The 7,319-nt window shown below is 29.3% G+C and overlaps 1 pseudogene; it reads right to left on the reverse strand.

The window, feature by feature from the left end:
* Positions 1-1,423: 1,423 nt before the first annotated feature.
* On the reverse strand, positions 1,424-2,961 carry LOC18034842 (annotated as a pseudogene).
* Between the last annotated feature and the right edge of the window lie 4,358 nt (positions 2,962-7,319).

Raw genomic sequence — 7,319 nt, forward strand, 5'->3', positions numbered from 1 at the left:
CACATGCTGTGGATTTGTCATTATCAAATATACGCCCATGAAAATTTTAACTTACCAAAATTGTCTGCAAACCGCTGTGATTTTTAACGATTAACAAAGTCCACCTACAACCCGTAGGGGATTTTTAATGAGTTTTCACATTTAACCTCACAAATACTAAATAGTACTTTCAATAATATATAAATATTTAAATTATATAATTCAAATTATAAATTTATAATCGTAGCTTAAAAATTCGTATAAAATACTCAGTTCTAGAGCTTATTAATGTAAATGAGAAATTAAGTTTCAACATTAAAACGAATACATAAAATATATCAATCTAACACTATTTTTGTTGTAGACAAATCATCATCACTAAGATTAATGTCTTGCTCCGTCTTTTATCCTATATATAAGTATTGTCAATAATATTAACAAGTAAACCTAACTTTAATAAGCAATCATTAGGTTTAAGTCATTAAAGCAGAACAAGTAAAATTAATCAAATTAAAATAAAATACTAGTAATTTTAAACTTTACAATTATAAAGTTTCTACTTTTTAAAAGTATATGATATATGTGTGTGTGGGTGGGTGGGTGGAAGGAGCATGGCATGTGGCTACAATGAGTTGCATTATGTTTAGGAATTAAGAAGATTAGGGTTTGAGTAATAATCTTAGATCACATATATTATGATTAAATTTTTTTAATGCGATTTTTATGGTTACAATTCAAAACATAAATAATTAAAAAAAATATATGGGTCGGTTAATACATATGCAGATATCAACCAAATTTTTCTCAGTACCAAATTATCTGCGGCCCACAAAATTAGTCGCAGCAAACGGGTTTCTATGAGTGGATTTAGATAGATGAGACTCTTTATCATTTATCATTTTTATTTTTATCTTTTTCTATGTAATTTTGCTTATTATTTTATAAGAATAAAATTACATATAAAAGTAATTACTAGGAGTTGATGAAATAAATTCTTGGGATAGCTAAATTCAAGACCGTGCCTTTTGCCAGTCAACGTTTTTCCCATTAGCAGGTTTTCGTTTACATACCTTTAAATATGAGCTCCACTTAAAAATCTTTTACATTGGATGCCAAATACATATATCCTAAGGCTCAACCTAACAATTAAGAGACAAAGTATGCAATGTCGTTGGACTCAAACGAGAAATTTCTAAAATTTATCTCAGATTTAAGAATTTTTTTTTTAAATAAGGAATCACAACCTTCATTCATTAAGAGACTGAAAAAGATTTAAGAATTTTTTATTAATAGAGAAAGATTATGATTTTTTTATTAGCTGAAGAAAATTACACAATTGATAAAACTGTCTAGACAAGGCTGCTAGCAGATACTCGTGGGAACAATGGCAGAGTACAAGTAATTAATCCTTTTTTCTTAATTTCTTCTGGACAGCAGCTGGCAATTACCATTTGAATAGTATTATTGGCGATTCAGAGTAATATATCCTTGCAGGCATTAGTGCGATTGTCCAGTTCTTTAACGGATAAACTTTTATGAGGGACTTCAAACCAAACATAGTTGTTATTTTGCAGCAAGTAAAACCAGCATCCAAGAATAGAGTTTTCCATTCTTTATCAGTTCTCTCTTTTCCATCAACAGAAACGCTCATCAAAGCGTCACACAAGAGCTTGCTTCAGTTACTTGATCCTCATCTTCCTTTTCATTAATTACAATGTCCATGATTAGTACCTTTCCTCTCTGACCATTGCCTGCAATAGCTTCTCTGCATTTCTTCAGTATCTTCAAGCTATCCTCACCACCAAATGCATGAAAAAACAACTGCATACATGCCAATCATTCATTTACTTAATATCATTTGGTGTGGACTCATGCTTTTACACCTATAAAGGGCCTTTACAATGCTGTAAAGGGTGAGTCCCTCATTTTATAGTGTGCGGACATCCACACTTGAGGATGCTCAAATCTAAATGTTCGCTCAGAATTTTGATGTAAATGCACCCTTTTAATAAATATGGCTTTCAATATCAGGACTAAACTAAAAGATTAAAAAAACTCACACTGTAATGTAGTATATTTTATCCTCTAATATGTTGGAATTTATAATTTTTTTTATCTTTTAATTTGTTCCAAACCATATTAAAGTTGGTAAACCCTAATTGGACTTGGACTATATTTATCTGTAATTAAATTAATAGATAATAATATATTGAAGCTTGAAAAAAAAAGAAAAAAAGAAATTGCCCACCATGAAGAAATATGCGTCTGCCGGAGGGATAAATTGAAACATATCATCTGCTACGTATTTTAAATTCTCAGTTTGAGGCATGATAGCGACAGCGTGTGGGAGGTCAAGTACTGTGCATTCGATGCCGGGAATGCTTCAGATATGATTTTGGAAAATCTATCATTTCCACCTCCAACATCGACCATGGAACCCAACCTTTCAATGAGTGTCCTGCAGCAGTCTTTGACAATGAAGGTTGCCATTTCGGAATCATTTACCATTGCTTGATTGAACCGCTGGCTTAGTCTAGGGTTTTGGTTCATAATCTCCCAATGCTTCATTCCCCGGACAGTTTCCCATACTAAGACATCATTCCCTTTGAACAATTTACTTACAAAATGGAGTGGAAAGATATTATCTGGGTCAAGAATTCCTGAAACAAGCGGTGCAAGCAGTAGGACTTGTCTTTGATGAGCAGTGTAGAAATAGGAGTGAGGCCATAATCTTCTTCTTTTTCCCCCTCCAACTTTGGTTTTGGAAAACAAGCCCATATGAACTAACAGACGCATGAAACGGAATGGATTACTAGTTTTTGTAGGCTTTCCGTGGCTGTGAATTATATCCGCTCTGCCTAGCTCAACTGCACCCTTGAGTGACATCGGACTTAAATTATTAAGGAATAGCCCAGTTATTTGAGCATGACCTTCAAACAACTCTTTTACACTTACCCCACCTTCATTTTCAATGGGATTCATGACTTCAATTGATCTCTCGTTTACTTCTCCCATTACTTCTCAAAACTAAGACTTATAGATAGCTCTATACATCTCCCTTGAATTGCATTTATATATATACTTATCTATCGTAAGGCAAATTTAAAGGTCAACATAGTTATACAAATAAATAGTTACAATTAGCAAAGCTAATTTGACATTATTAACAGTTACAAAAAATTGAAAAATAAGAGCATGAAAAGACTGAGATGCATTTTTTTCATAGAAAAAAAAAGTAGAGGTTCGTGAAACTTCAAATCAACTTTTTAAACTCATACCTCCTCCAACGTTCAAATTTTTGAATGGTAATTAAATAAACTTGCTTAAAAACTATTTGGACAAGCTCTTAGAGGCAAATTGAAGTCTCTTTTGTTTTATTGCATGTTATTTATAAATTGCCTGAATGTTTTGGTCTTTTCATATAATTTTTTTTTTTGGTTGTAAATCATCTGGTGTCTCGCGACCGCATTGGGCCTCGACTAATCCGCATTGGACCTTTTCATATGATTTTTAAAAAATAAATTTGACAACTATATTTTTTTTAATAAAAATTTAAATTTTTGAGTTCCCTAATCGGGCACCCATTCATGCAAAAAAAATTCGGCTACTGTAGCTTGACTCATGAGTTTGTAGTATGACTCATGATTTTAACAAAAGCTACTTTAATTTAACTAAAAAATAAAGTTACAAAATTTTGACAAATAAATTGAAAAGATTATATTAATATATAATAGATAGCATGTGGAAGAATATTAAATTGAATAGACAACAGATGGAACGTGCAAGGGAAAACAAATAATTTTCCCCCCCCCCCCCCCCAACAAAAAAAAAAAAAAAAAAACTCCATATTGCAGAAACAAATTAGTTAGTGGGTGCAGATTGGTGCTATTTGAGCTTTGCAATTACAAATAATTTTATTCTTAAACTTTGCAACCCAAAACATTTTTTTTGAACTTATAAACGAGTCTAAAAGCTGCTCAAAAGCGATGCAGGACAATATATCTGGCACCCTTTTTCGGACATAGATTTTTTCTTTTGAAAACATGATAGGAAGAAAATTAGAGGAATTTTATTATAGAAAGAATAAGAGCAAAACGGACAATTCATTTAGTAGACTAAAGATGCTTTAACCATAAGAGTTAGGTTCGGGTTTGATATACATTCGATGGACATTGATTATATATATAATGAGGGAATAGAACCGCTCTTCGCGCGGCTTTAAAAAAAGAATTTATTTCTACAAACATTTTCTCCAATTTTTCTCATAAAGTAATCTTTGTTGTCACCGAACTATCTATAAAAATTAACAAAAGTTAATAATGTAAAGAGAAAAACTTATTATAAAGATATTGTATTATCATTAAATTCGAAAGTCTCGAATTACATTATTATATAGTTGGTTACTTTTTTTTATTGCAAATCACTAATATTTTTATTCCCTATTTTGATATGAATATTACCACTTAACTTTTTTATTTGTGTTTATGAAGAGGTGGGGTGTGAGGAAAAGAAAAAAAAAATGTTTTTCTTAAGAATTAGAACAAATAATTAGGCAATAATTCAAGGAATTGAGGTTGTTCATTCTACATTCCAATTGGATTTAGAGTGATATTCAATAATTTTTTCTTTTACATTAATTATTTTAACCGCCAAGTACTGTTGTTTATTCTACTGCGTCTGTAAGAAGATGCTTGGGCTGCCTAGAACATATTTTCTAATTAATTTTTCTTGTGAATACGTTGAATAATCTCTAAGGGTTATACCCTTTTTCATTGTACTTTTAACGGTTTTTCTTTAACAAATATTGGATGTATTCATTGAAAAAGAAAATTAAAAATTAGATAATAACTAGTAAGATTTCAAACTGTCGATCAATTCTTATGATAAAACAATAACAAAAAAGATATATAGTCATAGTTTTCTTGATTATATTGAATTTACTAATATGTTAGAACTTTTATTTTTTTTTTCTAACCAACTTCAACGATCTCAAAATCACCCACACCACATAAACTTCTAACAACATCTGTAATATCATGAAAAAATAATATAAACATATTAAAATATAAGGATCAATCATTTCTATTATACACTTAAAGATTAACAAACGTTAATAATTAAAATAAATACTTGAGAGGATTGTGTTATCATTCACACGTAAATCAATCAAATTCATTTATCAGAATCTTAACAGTTCCTTCTTCTAACCTCTTAAGCGAAGTTATAACAAAAAACAATCTTATATTAATTTGAAAGTGGTCTGTACTCGTCTGTAGTTGAAACAACTTTCAAATTCTTGACATTGTACAAAGAAACCTCACTCAACATGTGTCTAAACCTTGTCACTAAATTTTTCCTGGTTGTTGCATGTATTAAATTTTCCTATGAAAAAAAAATGCTACATTAAGTGTAAAATAATTGGGAAAAAAAAAAAGATAATTAGAGAAAACAATGGGAGAAGTAATTTTTTATACAATATTTTCATTAATAAAAATCATGTCCGCACTAATCAATTCTTCATTCTCTTAGTATTAACAGACTCTCACGTCCTACAAAGCCTAATCCTTATGATCCAACTATCTCCATCATTGTTCAACTCATGAAGAAATGAAGCACACAATACTAAAAATTCAAATAAGTCAAACAATCAAAACACAAAAATCTTCCTAAAGAGCATGTTGGTTAAATAATAATAAAAAATCCAAACATAAAAAATCTTAAATACATAGTATTTAGAGAGTTTGAAGAAGCCAAAAGGTACTAAACAAAAGGTTGCATAATTAAATATAAGATTATGGCATTACAATTAGGCCTTAATAGTGACATTATTGAGGGAATATAAATAAACATTCCTTCATATATTAATTAGTTGATATTTTAGATTTGCCATACCTATAAATAATGCATTGATAATATATTGTAAATAAGCTACTGTCTATTTTGGGATATTACATTCCATGGATATTATCCCGTTACAAAAATAATCTTATGGTGTGTTTATTTTAGGGTTTAAGGAATGAGAATGAAACTTATATTTACTTGGCAAAATATAATTTGGGAATGTGAATAAAATGTGCGGGTCTCACACAATTTAAGAATAAAAAATGAGAATCACATTCCCATGGGGGGTTGGGAATGCGGATTCCCATTCCCTAATCTGACTTTTATATCCCTATAATTTTTTCATATTTCTCGAATTACCCTCGTTCAAATCACAACTAATTTTATTATTTTAATTATTATTATTAAATTTTATTACCTTTGTTATTTTAGTTATTATTAATTATTGTTATTTTTATTAATATTATCATTATTAACATTTATTATTATTATTATTAATTTTATTTTTTTAATTAATATCATTTTTATAATAATATTTATACATGTATCTAGTTAATGGAAATTACATTATTTAATATTATGGGTATTTTGGTAAATTGATTCTCATTCTCATTTCTTATTCCCATTTATTTTGTCAAGTAAACACATCAATGACATTCCAGCACATTTCTATTCCCATTTATTTTTGCCAAGTAAATATTGGAATCTCATTCACATTCCAGTCTATTCTCCTTCCATGAAGTAAACACACAATTACTGTAAATTAATATGTAGGACAATTTAGTGTAAACAAAGTAACTATCAATTAAAAAAAGGTGTAAATACTAAAGCCCGCGGGCCTTACTTGCCTACCTTAATTATTTAATAATAAAATTCTTCTAATCAAAATAAAAAAATCAAAATAAACGGTATCTAAATATTTTAATATTATTAGTATACTACATTGGTTAAATTATTTATATTATATTTGTATTTATTAGAAAGTTTTAAAGTTAATTTTTTTAACTACTCTATTCAAATAGTATTATAGTTAAAAAAAGTTGTCTTGATATCTCTTAATTTTAAATTTAGAGGTTTGGTAAATGACTATGGAATTTGTCATAAACCTCTTCTGTCTCCGAGTAAAATAAATTGTCTATATTTTAATTTAATCAAACATCAAGAGTAGCTGAAGAAATAACATTATTTCTAAGTGAGAATCCACTAGGGGAGACGCATCTTGGGTTGGGTTTGTTCATTAATTCACTTATTTATGCCAATAACTAGGCGTCTGGCCCAAAGGTTTGTGTCTATTGGACTTTTACACCAAATTTGTACTGATATTTAGACAATAGCTACATTTTTTTTTTTTTTTTTTTGAGTAAAGCTATTGGCGCCCCTCCATTATCGTAATAAAACCCCGTTCCAAGTGAAATTACATTTATAGACAAATGGAAATTACAACACGACTTATATGTTTTACTGATTTACTTGCACTCATGAATCTATCCATTTTTTTG

The sequence above is a fragment of the Citrus clementina genome, unplaced genomic scaffold (genome assembly GCF_000493195.1).
Source record: "Citrus clementina cultivar Clemenules unplaced genomic scaffold, Citrus_clementina_v1.0 scaffold_8, whole genome shotgun sequence".
In the NCBI taxonomy this organism is placed as follows: Eukaryota; Viridiplantae; Streptophyta; class Magnoliopsida; order Sapindales; family Rutaceae; genus Citrus; species Citrus x clementina.